We start from the raw sequence: 19,866 nt of genomic DNA on the forward strand, positions 1-19,866 counted from the left end.
TTGAACAGAACTGGAGAGAGTTCAAAGTTTTTGATGTATTAAGTTTAAACTTATCAACTCTGTAATTTTGGACTTTTTCCCCTGTTTTATAATACAAAGCCGTGTGTTGACTGATGATCATTTGAAGGAGCATTTTGAATTAAGTTAGCATATCAACCTAGTCAGTTGCAGAGGGTCCCTATGCTAAAGAATGTTTTCTTTTCATTTGTTTTCTTCTTTCTGTTCAGTTTTAAATTCCTCGTTTACTTTTAGCATTGTTTATAACTTAGGTTGATTTCTTGTAGTTTGATTTTTTTTAGTTTCAATCAGTAGCATAATGTTAGAATTCAATTATGCAGTCTTACTTCCCCAATCCATTTCATAAAGGAAACGACTTTGTTTGTAAACAGAGTAAGGTTGAAAGTAATGAGGATGCACTGTTGATTAGCTTACTCACTATTTTTGTTATTTACTTCGTAGTTCAGGTTGTCAACACACTGTATTAGTGAATTTTTTTGGTCACAATTTCAAGCTGATATCCATCCTAAACTAAATGGTTGAGCATTCACTTTACATAAGGGTTGAAACCAATCAGTTACCTTCTGCATGTTTTTATATAGTTTTTACTAGATCATGAAGTACAAAAGTTGTTTGAACTCCATCTCAAGGAGGTTATCTTTCGAAATTGAAGGTTAGAGTAACTAGAAGTACCTCAGTTAATTTCATTCTATGTATTTATTCCAACATGACTTACAACTTTACCTTCTAGTTTTAAGAATTATTCATGAATTAGGATTAGATGAGAAGAAAGGACAAATGCTCTGTTTTTCCTTCTTTTAACTTAGATTTTTTCTAGTTTTAAGCTCTTGGTTCACCTTTAAGAAATTTAGATTTAGTTTCTAATAGTTCAATTTGTATATCATTAGGAATCAAAGAACAGAAACCCCCAAAAAAATCTAAAATAAAAAACAACGAAGTAAGAAGGGTTAACTAGCACATATAGTGCACTACACTTCATCAGCTTACGAGCCTTGGTTCATAATTTATGCAAAGAAATTTAGGAAATGAAATTGACTAAACACCAATTAAAAATAATCATAGGATTCGAAAACCATGAATACAATATCTATCCATAGGAGCATACCTGGTATTCATTCTTGCAAAACCCACTTTGAAAACAATCACCAATAATTCTCCAAATTGTTGACCTTTAACCAATGAAGACATTGTGAACATTTTATCTTATGGATCCTTTGAAAATGGAGTCATTAGGTGAATGATTCAAATTTTCTATATCTCACCATTGTCCACCATCACCAATCAGACTTGCAAATTTGATAATCTTTCCCAAGGAGAATTAAGGATTTCTTTTTCTCCCCGACAACAACACTAGAATGTTATCACTATGTAAATAACTTAAGGCCCAGGAAAAGGGATCCTAGAGGTAACAGAAAACCACTTGTAGGTTAAGGTCTAGTCCCCCTAACCTTGGAGAGGGATCTCTCACTAGATCAACTATCAATCTAAGAAGACTGATAAGATTTGCATTTTAGACTGGTTATTAAGCTCAAAGGTAGATGATATAGGATTTGATGGAAATGTTGGAAGTGAGGGCCACTGAAGTATAGGATTATAGCACATCAGGGCATGCATGAGCCATCAAGACAACATAGGCAAGGTAGGCACATATCTCAAATCATTTTTCAGTTGTAGTATAGCGAGGAATGAGGGAAACACATAAATATTCAGTTAAATGTAATAGAGCATAAGGTTATGAATTCTTCTACATGACTTATAACCAAATATTTAGAAGAAACATGACAGAGAAATAAAGAATTCTATCATGTATTATATCCACAATTATCTTGAGCATACAGGAATGAATTCAAGACAACAACTTCAGAAATGGATATTAGATTAACACAAAGGAAACACATACTTGAAACCACACACCACAGGAATCTCTGAAACAAATAACTAAGTATGCTCTGAGCTTTATTAAAAATTTTACATACAGTGCCTCTCCAATCAACAATCCTTCGTCCTCCATTACATTTCACATTTATCCTTTTATATTATTTAGGCCAAAGACCAGATACATTGTATTTCATCCACTAAGTGATCAAAAGGTGTGTTTGATCATTTCTAACATAAACAACAAGATTCAGGTTAATTATAGAAAATATTTTTAATCCTTATCTACTCAGCCTGAACAACAACAATCTCACCAAACCTACCTTATACAATTGTCCGTATTCCTCTTGAAAATCTTGAGCTCCCTACTATCATGCCAAAAGTGCAGCTAAAAATCTTTTGGATGCCTTATTGGGTCACCTCTGATCAATCAAAACCATAAGACATGGCAGAGTATAAAATCATGACTATGGAAAGGATTTAAACCATAAAACCAGTGAGCGGTAACCATAGCCTTGTGTTGCAAGTGCTAAACCCTTTAGCTAGGACAGAGGGCCGATTCTTTGGAATATTGTGTTACAACGGTTCCATCACACATGACATGGGACCACATATATATGTGCCTCGGACCGTGCCTTGTGTTGATATCTACTATCTCTCTAAACTCTTTATAACCGTGGGCTAGCACCGACATCAAAGTTCCTCTCTCGGTAATTCCAATCGACAGTATCATTCGGTGCACACATTACATTTCATTGATTGCGATCGTCGATCACCTTTTATGTGCGGCCCTTGGTCCTATGACTCTTCATGTGTCCATGTTCAACCCTCTTATCAGAGCCACTCTCCTAGAATTTTCAATTGGAGGTTTCACTTTGATACACAACACACATCCGTCAATCTCTAAATGTTGATACGTGACGTCATTAATGCCACATGACCACCATGCCACTGCCACGTGTGAGTCCTACGGTCACGTCATGGTGATGTCACCCACCACGTGGCCCATATCAGAACCAATTGCTTACTGCCACACGTCCCTTTGGGAGGAGAGAGAAAAGGCGTAGCCTGGCCTAGTTTTGGGAGAAATTCCTTTGTAAATTTGTTTTTCCCTTTCCTGGCATTCTAACACTATAGGATGTTTCCCACAATCCTGAAAATTTTGAAATGTGATCGCTCTACCTCCATTACGAATCACTGATCTCCGACCCCGTCAACTCCTGATTGACCATAAACATCTGGGATGCATGATTTGGAACCTCCTATTGTCGATATAGCCTTGCACCCCTGAACTACGGGATGTAGGATCATCACTTAAGAATTTTTCCTTTGTTCCCAAGACCTTTGAAGAAGGATTGTGTTTGTGCCATAACTTTCAATACTGGAACCCATTTGAAGAGATATATCACTCATTTAAAGGATAATAAAAATCACATCCCCATGAAGACACCTGCAAGATGATATAAACTAGACTTCATATGCAGAACATATCCCAAATATTGAGACTTATCTTAACCATAAGACCTCAAGGAATAAAGGAATCATTGGAAAAGTAACCTTTAGGCTATGACACATAGTGATTCATCGGCTAATGACCAAAATGAATAGTGAGAGGCTAATACCACTAATTTCTATTATAGGACTCTAACAACGGTGGTGGCTGTTGGAGAGGTAAATCCCCTCTACGGATAGAGGCGATCCCTACTAGCCCAATAGGGGTCTAGCAACAATCACACAATGCTGCCACGCATGTTCCTAGTTACACTTAAACAAGAAGTAAAGAGCACCTACTTGGATTCATGCGCTGTCGTTGGACGAAGAGATGTCTCCTTCGCTCCTTCGCTTCGGCTGGTCACAGTCCTCCGCGATCCCCGCGAACGGACACCTGCACACACGAAGAGAAGGCAAACGCAAGCGTGAAATCTAGTAAAAGTAACTATATGCCAGTCAGAAAAGACATAATTCACATTTATCCATTGCATAAACAAACGAGAATGGAACAATAATAGCAGTCATCTATTATTAATCAGAATAGAGAAGAGTACAACCAAATGTTCTGACGTCGATAAACTTCTCAGGAGGGATCAGTCAGCATGTATCTCAAGCATTCACCTTTGAGGATGGTTCTCCCAAGACAGACAACTCTCTTTCTCTCACACAAATGTCACAAACAAACTTCCCCAAGCAATCAATCACTTCCACTCCTAACATGCCAAACCTATAGCAGCAATCTGAGCACTACAAGCTCTGTACAATCCAAGCTAAGTCTAGCTAGTTCCCACTAGTTTCTAACTAGCTGCTCATGGTAATGGTGGAAGTTTATATAGGAGAAGGAGTCTCCTAAAAAGGTGGAAGGATGAGCTTATCTTCAAGGGGAGTTGTTGCAAAGGGTCGAACAGACATGCCATAGAAGGGAGTCGATATTCACAAAGCTAACAACCAAGCCTGGAGAGATCTGGAAGGCTGGTTGTTTGAACAAATTCGCCCAAACTGGATCAGCGCGGATTATATGGAGACTGCCGCGCTGTCAGCACATAACAATAACTGAACAAGTCATGTCAGCGCGGAAGAACACGGGAAAGCCGTGCTGTGCGTCATCGCGGAAAAGTGATGTTCTTCCGCGATGGCAGCGCACGAGATACACTGTGAGGCGCTGGTCATCGCGGTTATTTTAGGAACAGACGCGCTGATGCACAAAACTTTGGAAAAATGGGTTTTAAGCCAGTTCAGGGATCAAACACTTAGTGATTGTGACTTCTGGACACAGCAGGGTGACTGATAGGAAGGCAGTGATAAATTACTGTGTAACAGATGCCCCCTAAAGCATGAAGACCGAGAGAGTGGGAGGGGTGAAATGCTTTACAACACACGCCGAACTGGAACACCACCAGGAAGTACCGAAAAATCTCTGACAATCATATACATGCAGTCTAGGCATGGGCGCAGCCATCCAAAAGACATGCGAGACTGGTCTATGGTATGGACGCAGCCACCCAGCTAAAGAGACCATAATAATGATAAGGTATGGTCGCAGCCATCCATGAAGACTCAGGTATGGGCGCAGCCATCCATCAATGAGTCATGTAATGATTATCCACAAAATCGCAACCTGGACCACAGTGAGCAAGGATCCAGGGTCTTGCGCTCCATCTCGACGCGAACAGAGTACAAGTCCACACATGTGAATACAGGGGTTGGAGTCGAACATGCATGAACATCGTCTGATTACCGGCCAATGATGAGAACCGTTAACAGACGCGAGAGGTACCACCAATAATGACAATGGCCCTCAAGGTACTATAGGTACAATCCGTGGCGTGTGAATCAATGAGCTGGTGTCGAACACCCACGGAATCATTCGATCGTAGGTCAATGATGTAAACCTTGCGTCGAACACGAGGAACCTGCCATTGAGGCATGCAGGCTCCAAGGCACCTGGAAGGAGTCTCTAAGTCACTTTCTCGGATAATGAGTTGAAGTCGACGAGAAGTGGCCTTGATCGAAGGTGGGCCATGATGATTCCCACATCATCGACACGAGACAGAGATATAATGATTTGCGACGAGATAGCGAACGAGGTTGCATTGGGGCAGAGGAAAACTTCTCTTGAACATATAACGGCACTATAACGGATTTGGCAGTACTTGACATCAAATGAGCAGCGGATAAGATGATGACGGCAATGAACAGATGAGAGGTCAAATAGAATATCCCAAACCCATGGAGGCTAGTGAAAACGAGATGAGATGACCCCACCCAGACACGAAAAAGCGGAGTGCCATGTTCAAAAGTGACGTACTGCCGAGACGACTGTAATCAAAGTTCCATTTTCCCCACCTTTGCAGGCAGGTACCCTGATTATTTTTGGATGACAAGCTTGACGGGGATAGCATATGCTTGAAGAGTGTCATTTCGACAACGCCCGATGTCATCAAGTGTTTTAACGAGCCTGACAAAGGAAAAACTCGGCGTCTTTTCTTGTTTAGAGAGTCTGAAAAGACAGCGGAAAAGGAGACTCCAGGGGGGTCCTTTTTCGTACAGTTGTGTCTCTCGAGCCCGAAAAAGTATAAAACAATGCTCGAAAGAACCGCCCGACCATTACGATCGAGGAGTACTTTTCGTAACTAGTGCCTTCGACCCGAAAAAGTAAAAAAGTGGTCGGAAGTACGTCGTTTTGGAGCCAATAACGAGTTCGAAACGACAAAAACCCGGCAATCTTTTTGAGTTTAAACGGTCGAAAAAAGAGCTTTAAAAGCGACCGCCTCTCGTTCCTTTTAACGAGTCGAGAGGGGGACTCGGCAATCTTTTCATCTTTAAACGGTCGGGAAAGAGCTGAAAGAAGACCTCCATTTTTATTCTCTTTAACGAGTCAAAAAGGGAAAAATACTCGACAATCTTTTCATATTTTACGAGTCAGAAAAGAGCTTAAAGGCGACTCGTCCTAGAGGAACGAGTGGTATAAAAGGTAGCAACTGGTTCCGGAAATGGTGGAACTGCTCAAAACATGTAATGGTCAAGAGGCTGGCTAATCAAAACCACTCATAAATGCGGTCCCTCAGGAAAGGTAAACAACCAAGTGAGAGCATATGATCGGCCAAAGAGATGGTAGCAATGGAATGAAACAACCAAGGCTCATCTAGCAGAATTCAACGGATAAAAATGGCAATCACGAGATGTAAATCGGGTATGGGTTCATTTTTACACAAGCTTGAACCGTGGAGAACTTTGCTTGGATTCGGTTTCATGTTTACACAAGCTTGAAACGAAAAACTATGCTTGTTATAAGTTCGCATGCCCCCAGCATAATAACGCAAAACGAGGTACATGCCCCCCAAGCTTCATTGCATTCAACAAAGTGGATGGAATGAAGGTTCACTCTCGAGATCGATGAAAGACTCGACTTGTATTTTACGAGATCTTAATCAAAAGACTCGATTTTGAAAGGGAGGTGTTTCATTTTTTAATGAGGTTGACACAGTAAAAGAACTATCCTCATAACCCTTGTTTCATTTTTTAACGAGCTTGACACAAGAGCAGGAACTATGCTCCATCGAGACCTAATTTCATTTTTTAGGGAGCTTGACATAGGAAAGTGAACTATGCTCGATCCAGACTTCATCATAATGAACGGGAAGTGGAGGCCCCCAAGAAAGTGGCTCCGGAGGGAAGGCCGACATCTTGGAAATCAGGACCTAATGCCCCCAGGACACTATGCATGATGGTGTCATCACTGGGTACGGGCACGGGGTAGGTGGCCACATAGTTGATGTGCGGCGAGGCAGATGCAACTTGTGGATGAAAGCCAGGAGGGAAGGACGAGTGCGCCGGAGGGGCTTGTGGACGAACAAACGATAATTGATCGAATGTCACGATTCTTCCGTCGTGTGGAAAACAAACCACACGGAAAAGTGAAGAAACAAGGGCTCCCATGGCATACACATAATCACGACCAAGGAGAAGACTGAAGTCTAAAGAACCTTGGGTAACTGAGATGTCTATATAGATAGTCTTGCCCCCCAAAGTAATAGGAAACTTCGGGAGGATCCCTAATGGTTGACTCGTTCCTCCGTCAAAGGCGGTGAGATTCGGTGCGACAGGTACAAGCGATGGGGAACCCAAAGCCTGCCAAGTAGTAACGGGCATAAGACTAACCGATGCGCCTTCATCCAACACAGTGCCAGGCAGCGCCATATGGGAGGCATAGGCGGTGACCCAGAAAGGCACATGGGATGGAAGGGGAGGGGTAGTCAAACGACTCCAATCAAAGGAGATGACCGAACTACTTGGTGGGGGAACCATATGGTTGCCCCCCTGCTCGGAAAGAACCGAATCTAAATTCTTCGGAGAGGTTTCAGGAGAACCTTGATCAAGCGCAGGAGAATCTGAGGAGACGAGAAGAACATGAGAATTTTGCTCTTCCGAAACAGAGTGGTTGAGAGGAGGCGAACTCGAGTCAACACCCTTTCCGACCAACGGCGGGTCTGGAACAGGCTGGACACAGCCAGGTTCGGGAAGAGGGGCCTGGACAATAGGAGAATCTGAAGCGATCTCTTTGTGAACAGGGGCGCGATCTACAGCTGTAGAAAGACGCTGATAACCAGCGAGGAATGGATTCGGAGGAGCAGCAAGACTTTCCAACACAGCAGAGGCTTTATCCATGAGTGGACAAAGGTGAAGGGGATGTTTGCCTTCACAAAGTCGGCAGGGGATTCGAAGCTTCCCTTTCTCCTTACCATTCCCAACTGATGAGGTAGCATCGCCATGATCATCAGTGGACGATGAAGGGCGGGCCGGATCGTGAGACCAAACTTCTAATACCCTGGGAATGCCAGGACAATCACGAAGCAGATGGTCCTCCCTGCATAAACGACAAGGAAACTTAACCTTCCGCGGAGGAGCAGAAGGTGACCCGACTTCATGTGTACTAGAGTGGATAGCTGGACTTGAGGGGGGGACTGTGTGTGTAGGCTCTCCCTTAGGGGACTTCTTTTTCTTGGTCTTCCTCTTCTTCCTCTTAGCCACCTGGTTAGTCGAGTCAAGACTTTCACCAGGCGAAGTAGAAGATGAGGACGTAGAAGTAGGCGTCGAAGGGGAGAGGTCCACCTTTGGATCAACATGATGTTGTTCAGGTGGTGGGACTGATGGACTAATAGCCGATACGGTAGAGACCAAAGAGGTTGAAAACAACCATACAGGCAACCCGACAGTTAACCCTGGTAGGGACAACGTCGCCATATACGGGGCACCAACATTCCCAAGAGGAGGGAATTGTCCCGAATTCCCATCAGAGGGGGAACCTGGGTTGGTGAATCCTGGAAAAGTTGCCATAGCAAACGAAAACGAAACCTACTCAAGCTAACGCGCACAAGATCTAACTGGGTGATGTTATCGTGGCCAAATTAATTTTAAGACGCAAGAACCAAACTTGACCTTTTCATGTTTCAGGAGTCGAGAAAAGGACAAAAAGGTGACTCCAGTCTCCTTCGAATGTTTAATGAGCACGAAGTGACAAGACGCTCACAGGCACCTTTTCGTTTAGGGAGTCCGAAAAGGATCAAAAGTGACTGCTCTGGAGATTCTAGGTAAAAGGTGTGCCAGACTTTTCGCAAAACCACAGAATACTTTTTAGGGTACGGGTGGTCAATCTTCGTGAATGCTGTGTTCACTGCATTGCGAATCGTAAGGCGGCAGACTCGGCTTCCTATGGATCAAGGATAAAAGCCTAGTGGGGTCTCCCTATATACGCGACGGTACGTGGGAGCGCAGTCCGTGTTAGACCACTATCGAGTCACAGAAGGAGGAATCACCCAACCTAATGTGAAACAACAGTGACTATGTTTAAAGACGCCGGAACACGTCTCTAACCTAGACCTCTAGATATTTGCGTTTAGTTCCAATGCGTTTTTAGATTCATTTGGTTCATTTTACAGTTGATCTTGAGATTAAGTTTCGATTTCAAGCTCTATCGTATGTTCGCTCACAATTACCTAGATGCAATCTATATGCCAAAGAACTTCGTTTTGTTCGATGAATTCTAGCTACGAGAGGGCAAGGAATCTTTAATCAAACAAAACAAATACAAGCAAACAAGCACCTTAATGCAACTAAAGCGAGGAAAGGAAACTTTTCTTTTGAAAATGTAAATCAATGAAATGTTCTTTTCCTTTTCAATTTTCAAAGCAAAGCTACTAGTTTGATTTCTTTTCAATGACATAAAACACCTAAAGGAATTTGGAGGAACCTGAACACCAAGTAAACTACTTAATGAGAGCACACAAAGTTCCCAAAAACACTCAACCGAAGTCTCGAAATCAAAAGGAAACAAGGCAATGCACGAGCTATGTGATCTAAGCTCTGCAAAACAAGCAAGGATCGCAAGCAAGGAGGAAGCGAAAAAGACCACTTGGAAGCACAATCCAATACACTCTGACAATCACTGAAAAAATGCAAAAACGAGTCTAGAACGAGCTGGTCAATCAAGCAAACAGGGATCCTCACGGGAGGCTTGACACACACACGACCACTAGATGTCCTAGGGTTCAGAGTGCGAAATCAATAGAGAAAAGCAAACATCCGACGGACCAGAGTCGCAACCAGTCAATTGGAGACCCAAACACAATCCAGTAATCGCAAAAGTAAGGATGAAAACACGAACCAAACAGCTAGAAGGGAAGTTGTTTGCAAACTCAAAACCAAGCAAAACGAAACCCTATGGAGTTGAGCTCCGTAATCAAACAGTTCAAAGTTCAGAGAGTGAAAAACAAGTCATCAGACAAGTGGGGAGAAGAAGGGAAAGTCACAGCAAGAGGTTTAGGAGGTCAATTTGGACAAAAATGAGTTTTTCAGGCTCAGCGCGGGTAGCCTTCAGCAACTTGGCGCTGACAGGGGGAGGCCTTCAGCAACTTTGCGACGTCAGCGCGGAAAGTCAGGGAAAAGGCGCGCTGCCCTAGAAGAAACGAAATCAGCGCGGATATAAGGCACACAGACGCGACGACCAAAATCACAAAGAAGAGTGGGCGCGATGTCAGCGCGGAAGAACACGAATAAAGCGCGCTGCCCTTGAAAACGAGGTCAGCGCGGCTGTTAGACGTACAGGCGCGATGAAGAGAAAACCAAAGAACAGAGTCGCGATGTCAGCGCGACTGTTCCGAAATAAAACGCACTGAGAGCAAAAAACAAGGAAAACCGAAATAAAACTTCCCAAACCAAAGGCAGGAGCTTTTCAATGATAAAAATGCTTCCCAGAAACGCCCAGAAAGTTCATAAGCAAAAAGACAATCCCAAAAACTCGAAAAGAGATCAATCAAAGCCAAACACAAAAGTGGACTCAAGAGACAAAAAGGCTGATCCCCAGCGGAGTCGCCAAATTGTTGGAGAGGTAAATCCCCTCTACGGATAGAGGCGATCCCTACTAGCCCAATAGGGGTCTAGCAACAATCACACAATGCTGCCACGCATGTTCCTAGTTACACTTAAACAAGAAGTAAAGAGCACCTACTTGGATTCCTGCGCTGTCGTTGGACGAAGAGATGTCTCCTTCGCTCCTTCGCTTCGGCTGGTCACAGTCCTCCGCGATCCCCGCGAACGGACACCTGCACACACGAAGAGAAGGCAAACGCAAGCGTGAAATCTAGTAAAAGTAACTATATGCCAGTCAGAAAAGACATAATTCACATTTATCCATTGCATAAACAAACGAGAATGGAACAATAATAGCAGTCATCTATTATTAATCAGAATAGAGAAGAGTACAACCAAATGTTCTGACGTCGATAAACTTCTCAGGAGGGATCAGTTAGCATGTATCTCAAGCATTCACCTTTGAGGATGGTTCTCCCAAGACAGACAACTCTCTTTCTCTCACACAAATGTCACAAACAAACTTCCCCAAGCAATCAATCACTTCCACTCCTAACACGCCAAACCTATAGCAGCAATCTGAGCACTACAAGCTCTGTACAATCCAAGCTAAGTCTAGCTAGTTCCCACTAGTTTCTAACTAGCTGCTCATGGTAATGGTGGAAGTTTATATAGGAGAAGGAGTCTCCTAAAAAGGTGGAAGGATGAGCTTATCTTCAAGGGGAGTTGTTGCAAAGGGTCGAACAGACATGCCATAGAAGGGAGTCGATATTCACAAAGCTAACAACCAAGCCTGGAGAGATCTGGAAGGCTGGTTGTTTGAACAAATTCGCCCAAACTGGATCAGCGCGGATTATATGGAGACTGCCGCGCTGTCAGCACATAACAATAACTGAACAAGTCATGTCAGCGCGGAAGAACACGGGAAAGCCGCGCTGTGCGTCATCGCGGAAAAGTGATGTTCTTCCGCGATGGCAGCGCACGAGATACACTGTGAGGCGCTGGTCATCGCGGTTATTTTAGGAACAGACGCGCTGATGCACAAAACTTTGGAAAAATGGGTTTTAAGCCAGTTCAGGGATCAAACACTTAGTGATTGTGACTTCTGGACACAGCAGGGTGACTGACAGGAGGGCAGTGATAAATTACTGTGTAACAGTGGCGAGCGTTCTGTTGGAGTTGTGAGCTTGAGGATCTAGGGAGTGTCATGCTAATCTCAAGCCTATGTAAGTGCAAGGAATTGCATTGTGTCGAGAAGACTATGTTGGTCATTAAGCGATACAAATCCACAACCACAAGGAGAGACTCCTGCGTTAAAATAGATAATTCTTGTCCCACCCACAGATCTGAATGCAAGTCGAGGCTGCTTGGAAGTTGTGTTAGAGGTTACTTGCAAGTTGCATTTGGAGGGTCATTTTGGTTTAAGATTTGTTAGAATTTATGTAAGATCAAGTGGAAACACTCTTGGAAGATTTGTTGGAGATGGTAGTTCTGATTGCTTCTAGGATAAGCACTATCAAGGAGGGAAAATTTCATTACAGGCGGTGATCGCTGTTGCCTGCATAATGCGTTGATTAGAAAGGTGTGAGGGAAAGACACAGTGGTTGCAAAGAACATGAAAAAAATGGACCATCTAGTTTGTTTTTGTGGAAACAAGTTATCCATATTTGTGACCTAGAGAGCATCCTGCTTGTGAAGAGAAGCGATGGTCAGTGTGAGCATTGGTGCCCCATTTAAGGGCGAGTGACAACATATTTGTGCCTATGTCTAGTCTAAAGTAATGAGATTTGTGGCTTTGATTGGAGAGTAATGAAGACCCTGCTAGATTCATGGTATCGTGGTTGTCATGGTGCATTGAGGCTATTGACTCTATCGAAATCTATGAAAGATTTTCAACGTTAGAAGAAATTTTTAATGGCAGGCCAAGTGACTAGAATGGGCTTATGCTTGGCCCTGTTCATATGGATTTGCATCTTACCATTTTATGTTGGTCAGACTCTCCATTGGAAGCTCTTCGCGGTGCTACATGAGGTTTGGGAGAAGAATTATGACCTCGAGGCCATGAAGGATGGATTTTTGTAGCTCATGTATTAGTCTGAGAGGTCAGTCGAACGGTTCCATTACTAAATGGAATCATATTGAATCCCATTACTGTCGTACCTCTGAGAGAGTAGTAGGTCAGCTACCAATGCCAGAGCATCTAAAATAATTTTTTTGGGGTTTTTGGTTTTAGTTTTTTGGAAGACCAATGAGTGAATACAAATGTAGAACTGAAGGAATTAATCCTCTGGGTTATATTAATATCTTAGCATAGGGCTGCTATAAGACTTTACAAATTGATATAGATCAAAATAGTGGTGATAAGAAGACAAAAAATAATATGATTATCACAGTTTCCAGACTATAAAACAGAACAATCATAAGTAGGAAAACCTTCTAAAATACGTTCCAAAGGTTCAAGGCAGTATACTTAAGCTTACACAAGATGCTGATGATCTATTGATTAGAGGGGATTAGCTAAACAGATAGTTCATTAATCCATTCTCTTAACAGATGATCACTTCAGGAGCTTATAGGAATAAATTGAGACACAATTCTTTCTACCTGGATATCTCTATAAGTCATAAGCATACGAAGAAAAACATAATGATTGACATCTGGAAAAGCTTACAGGATAACGCAAACTGTGTAAAACCAAATTTAAAATCCTCTACTTTGTATTAAGGTTTCAGAAAGACTGAGTACATCAAGTGTCTACAAAAGCTTCCTTCAAAGGTGGCTTCCAGGTTCAAAGTAGAATTAACAGTCAAGACTTAACAAGCAATGAACAATGAATCTTGAAATTTGAACCTATAATAACCTGAGAAGGGAGTTATTTATACAATAATGAAACTAAAAATATCCTAAAATTGATTAAGATTTATTCTAGGAAATGAAAGATCTTCATGGAAGAAGATAGGGGTAGCTATTGAACTGCTTCTTGCTGTCCCTTTTATTCAGGTTGTGTTGGCTTTGTTATTTGATATTTTTCCCTTTAAGCTGCTAAATTGTTTGAATCCTTTGCGCTGGTTGATTCTTTCATTTGATACTCTATAAACTCTGTAAATATCCTTTGACCCTGTTGAGTAACCTTTACTGTGCATTTTACCTTTACAGTGATTTTCAGGTTTTTACTGTGTTTTTTAATAGTAAATCATTCTAGATTTGTGTCACATGGTAAAGTAATTTGATATGATCTACATATTTGTCTTCAAATTGTTTGCATGCTTTTTCTTTGTAAGCCTAAAACAGAGGTTTTACCTGCAAAACACAAGAACTATTAAGAAAAATATAGGTGATAAAGAGGGTCTTCAATGGCTTTATAAGAGATTGAAATGCTATTGGAAGGAGTAAATATCGTATCACAAGGTAAAACAAAGGTTTTATTGGTCGCAAAGGCTTATAGAGGCTTTGTTGTGTAAACAGGCAAAAAGAGAGCAAAATGGTGATTTTGGTGTTTAGACGGAAAAATAGTCTACCTTTTGAAATACAACGCGAAGTGAACAGTGGTTATTTTGTCATTATTCGAAAGGTGATTTTGGTTTTCATCACGCTGCTTTATGAGGCACGGTTGGTTTTGGGAGGGGTCACCCGATCTAGTTTAAAGCCTGAAAAGTAGCAATGGAGGACAATGGGATACTACTTTTCGGCTGGGTAATGACCGTATAGAGAGCCAACCCGAAATCATTGTGGGTCGTTGGATTTGAATGCCTTAGATCGGATGGTGATGGAGTGAAAGAGTAGTACGGAGGGTCGCAGTGGTCAATTATGGTGGAAATGGATTTATTATGTGTTAAAACTGTGATTAGCAGGGTTAAATGGACGTTAAGTTTACTTCTTCGTTAAATCATAAAAACGATTTAACAAAGAAAACCTTCACAAAATAGATATGGAAGACTTGAAATTCTATGAATCTGAATGGATAATGATATTGGGTCTGGGTTAATTGCATATCACAGTCGGATTTTAGCAAAGGACGGCCCATCGCAAAGGAATGTGATAGGTGCCAGACGCAACGTGGAAATAAACCATATATGATATGTGATCAGGTTCGGGTCCCAATCGCATATCAGAGATCGCAACGACGGAGGGTTATTGGTTTAGCCGGTACTTGCAATGGGGGAATATTCGATATGAATATGGATTATAATATATATTTCATTGGGTCTGGGTCCATCATGGGTTGCATATCACAATCAGAGGAGAGTGGATGCACGTTAAAAGGTTGCGATGTGATATTTTATGAAATATATAGTCTTTATAATAAAACTAAGGGTTTCGAGGTATATTAATAAAAGGAGTTAATATATATCGGAAAGGGGAATTTAGGGGTTTAATACTATAAGTTAGAGTTAATATGAAAATATGAGCGGAAAGGGAAAATATACGTGAAAATGGGAAATATAGGCATAAAAGAGAATTAGACTAAGTATTATGCTTTTTCATGGGTTATATGTTTTTCATATATGCATCAATACTTAGGATAAACACCTTTTTGTGGGTAAAATGGGATTTAACATGGTAAAAGGGATTTTACATGGGATTTTCACTTTTCCTAGGTAAAAAGGGTTTTGACCTTAGGAAAAGGGTTTTTATGGAAAATAAATGTATATGAATGTATGAAGGTAGGAAGGGGAAATTAGAAAATATAGGGATGAATGGGGATGATGGAAGTTAATTAATTGATCTCGTAGACCTTCTTTTGCTTTGTGTAATTGCCTCATGGACATAGAAACATGATAAATGTACATTTTGTCCAATCAATAATCAAACCTCTGCAACCTTTCTCTACTTACCCTTGGCTTATCCTATCATTTTTCCTTCACTTAATGGGTGCATTTAATCTAGCAAACCCTTTTCCTTTCTTTTTATTTTGAAAAAGAAAACTACCTCAATCTACCCTTACAACTTCCAAGGGCTCAGATTAAGTTGATAAGCACCTTATTATTCTCTACCTAACTACTGATTTGCCAAGATTAAACAGTTTGGCCAGATCTTTATTCTCTAACTATAACATCAAATTTAAAGCATGAAGCGGTCAAGATTAAACTATTTGACTGTCATGATTTGTGGCATTTATTACAAGCTGCACACAACCATTATTTGGAGAGAAATAGTAGTGGCATTTAGACTTGCTCACTTCCAGAGTTCGTTTGTTTTCTCTTCTTTCTAACCTAACATTTTCTTCTTTTCTTGACTTTTTAGGACATCTAAGCTAACATTTTCTTTGGTATGGACATCATCATCAAGATATTTTCTTTTAAAAACATTTATTCACTATTATTATGTCCATATCCTAACTTAACATTTTTTTCAAATATTCTATCTTATCAAAACCAAAAAATGTTACAACATTGGCTCCATCTGGGGACTGCTTTCTCCTGTAGAATAAAGAGAACCTGCAGATCCATGTGCCTTCTCCTCAGGCTATGGAGTCATTGCTATAAGAAAATCACACTAACATCTTGAAAAGTAAAAGAAAACAGGAGTATTACAATGAAAGTATTACAACTTTTTAGTACTGAATGTAATGTTTGAGAAACCTTCCATTTACACGATAAGCGGAATATATACCCTCAAGATTCTACAACACAAAGGTGTTGTTACTCTTTAGTTCAACAATTGCTAAAGGTCCAAACCGTAGATTGTAAAATTTTACATGCTTCTGTTTCTCTTCTCTCCTCAGATCACATCTTAGAACTAGATTACCTTCCTTAAAGTCCCCTTCCATGGCTGTTCTATCAAATAGGATCTTCATTTATTCTAATTTTTATTCAATTTGTATTGAACTTCATCTCTTTTTTCATTGAGTTCAATAATTTGATTTATCCTTCTTGAAAAATCATCAGGTTCATCTATCGAATCCTGCAGGAATTTTAAAACATGGAAGGCCAAATTGGTAGGGAAAATTGCATATTTCCCATAGAATAACTGAAATGGAGATTTTCCAGTTGATCTCTTTGGGGTAATTCTATTTTCCCATACTGCATAAATCGAATGTGAATCCCAACTCTTCTTATGATCAGATAGAGTCTTTTTAATTACCTTTACCACGCTTCTATTTGATGACTACGCAAGGCCATTACCTTGAGGGTAGTATGGATTTGAATGATGTAACAAAATCTGATATTTCTAGAAAACTTCAATCATTTTCACACTAGAAAAAGCTAATGCATTATCAGTGACAATCTAAGTTGGGCAACCAAATCTAAATAAGATATTCTCCTTAATAAACTTAACTACTACTCAATCAGTAGCATTTCTTATTGGAATTTTTTCCACCCATTTAGTAATGTAGTCTGTTGCAGTGAGGATCCATATATGCTGAATACTTGAAGTGGGGTGAATATCTCCAACAAAATCTAATCCCAATTGAGAAAAAGGTGTTGAAACTATTGATGGAACGAGTGGAAGAGATGCTAATTTTTGTTTACCAGCAAACATTTGACAAGGAACACAACCTCTGACCTTTGCCCCTACTTGTAAGAATAATGTGGGCCAATAAAATCCTCACCTCAGAATGTTGTATGTTGTTGCTCTCCAAGCATAATGTTCCCCACAAAATCCTGTATGAAACTGATCAATGATTCCTTCAGTTTCTGATTCTGTTAAACATAATAAAAAAATATTCAGTGGATGTTTCCAATATAAATTTGCATTTATAATGCAGTACTTGACTGATTTTAACTTAAGGGTTTTACACTGGGTTTTGGAGAATGATGCTGGACACTCAAAATGGATCAAGAAATTTACAATATCTTGATACTAGTTTGACAACAAGAATTTTTCATCAATGTGTATAGGACTGATCTACTCTAAAGGTAGAGGTTCTTGTGGATTCTCCCCTTTAGGATGAAGGGAAGGTTCTTATCGATTCTCCTCTTTAGGTTGAAAATAAGGTTCTTGTGTATTCTTCCCTTATGCAAGGAGAGAAGGTTCTTGTGTATTCTTACCTTATGCAAGGAGAGAAGGTTCTTGTGTATTCTTCCATTTTATTTCTAAAACATAATTGATTCCAAGTACTTTACAGTTGGAATTAGCTAGAAGCTTGGCCAATCCTTGACCTTTTACTAACTTGGTAGTCTTGATAGTTAGATCAAGCTCCAGAAATTTAGTGGTCCATCTACCTCTTTTCCCATCATTGTCTGGTTGGGTTAGGACAATTTTGACAACACTATGAGGAACATAAGCAGTAATAAGTGAATGTAAGACATGCATCCTGAATGACTTCAGGGCTTGAATGAGGGCATAGGCTTGCTTCTCAATGATGTCATACTTAAGCTCAACATCTCTCACAACCTTTCTGAAAAAGGCTATGGGTTGGTCATGGGAATCTTCATTTTTCTGTAATAGAACGACAGCAAGGGTTGTTTCAGAGGAAAAAGTGAAAATACTAAATGGCTCAGTATAATCAAGGTTGGCTAAGGTGGGAGCTTCAGAGATAGCCCTTTTTATTTGTTCAAATGCATGCCTAGAAGAGGGATTCCATTTGATTTCATGGTCCTTTCAGAACATGTCAATTATATCTTTTACAATCTTTGCATAATTTGGAATAAGCCTCCTTAGAAAATTAATCTTGCCTAGAAAACCTTGAATCTCCTTATTGTTTCTAGGCAAGGTCAACGATTCAATGGCAGATACTCATTTGGGATCAACTACTACTCTCTCCTCTGAAATTATATGGCCCAACAGTTTTCCTTCTTTGACAACAAACAAGGACTTCTTAGGGTTCAATGATATTCCAAATTTTCTACACCTGTCAAAAACCTTCATCAGTTCTTTAGATGTTTATGATCAGATTTAGAAAAAATAGTTATGTCATCAAGATAAATAACCACAAATTTATTTAACAATTAATTCTGCGCAAAAAATTTTTTAGAGCTCTGCAAACGGCGGTTATAGGTTTTCAAATGGATGCCTTCGGCTCTCGTCTCCTGGGCAAGAATGGCCTGCTCCGTGCGGCCACAGAACTGGATGGATGCCGGTTGCCCGCGTTTTCATGGCTGACCGAAGACTACAGACAGCATGCGACAGATCTGAAGGGGCGGCTACAGATCGTTGGGGGAGACAAAATGTCGCGGCACAGGCTTAATCACAGCATGCTGAGCGGCGGCGAGATCTGCGTAGGGGCCAGCAATGCTGAGAACTGGGTTTTCGACTCCTCTCACCCAGATTTAAAAGAGTTTGCTGGATGCGGCCGAGTGCGGAAATCTCCAGGTGAAGAGTTCATGGCCTTGGTTCCAGCTTTGACTGTGGGCGTCTCTTTTGCAGTAGCCAGCAAAGCCCAAAGGGAAAGAAGATGGAGATTAAGGGTTTCTAGAAGCTTGGTTGTCCAGTACCAGCTTCGGCCACCCTGTTTTGTCGGAACCAAGGAGGATGCAGGGCATGTGTTTGACGAAACGCCCCCTCGAGATTTTCTCCCAAACAGGGGCCAGTTTTCTGCTGTAGCTCAAACGGACTGCGCTGGAAAGGTTTTAAGTCTCCGACTCAACTCTCACATCTCAGCGGAGGCATGGCCCAAGGATAATCTTGCAAATCAAACAACTGTGAGTCCCTGGAATGCCTCCCTCCCAGACAAAGGCGTGCATACCAGTCTTCCTGGATATCAGGGTTTCAATAGCCCGCAGAGAACAGAAATTTCAGAACCATTCCAGGTTCTGATTGTACTTATCTCAGGTAAATCAATGTTGCATTGGGTGAGATCTTCAGATCTGGTGGAGCACCTCAAGCAAATCCTAGAAATTAAGGAGGGGATTCCATCATCTTTTCAGCGTCTCCTCTATGAAGGTAAACAATTGGAGGATACCTGTCCCCTGTCCTGTTATAATATTCAAAGAAATGCTTCTATTACCCTGTCCTTGCGTCTAAGAGGGGGAGCTGGTGGACAATCCTCCTCAGCTGCAGCCTTTTCCTATAAAGATGTTGTCCACACTCAGAAGCCCACGGAAAGAGCTCCGCCTGCTCAAGCTCCCAAGCCCTTCCTAGTGGACAAGCTGGAGGATACCCCTACCATTGAAATAGCACATCCCCTGTTGGATAGGCAGCACCAGCTGTTTGCAGAGCTTGGCATCATTT

The sequence above is a fragment of the Pinus tabuliformis genome, chromosome 4_1 (assembly GCF_031772625.1).
Source record: "Pinus tabuliformis cultivar Carrire ecotype Pingquan chromosome 4_1, CPIR1, whole genome shotgun sequence".
Taxonomy (NCBI): Eukaryota; Viridiplantae; Streptophyta; class Pinopsida; order Pinales; family Pinaceae; genus Pinus; species Pinus tabuliformis.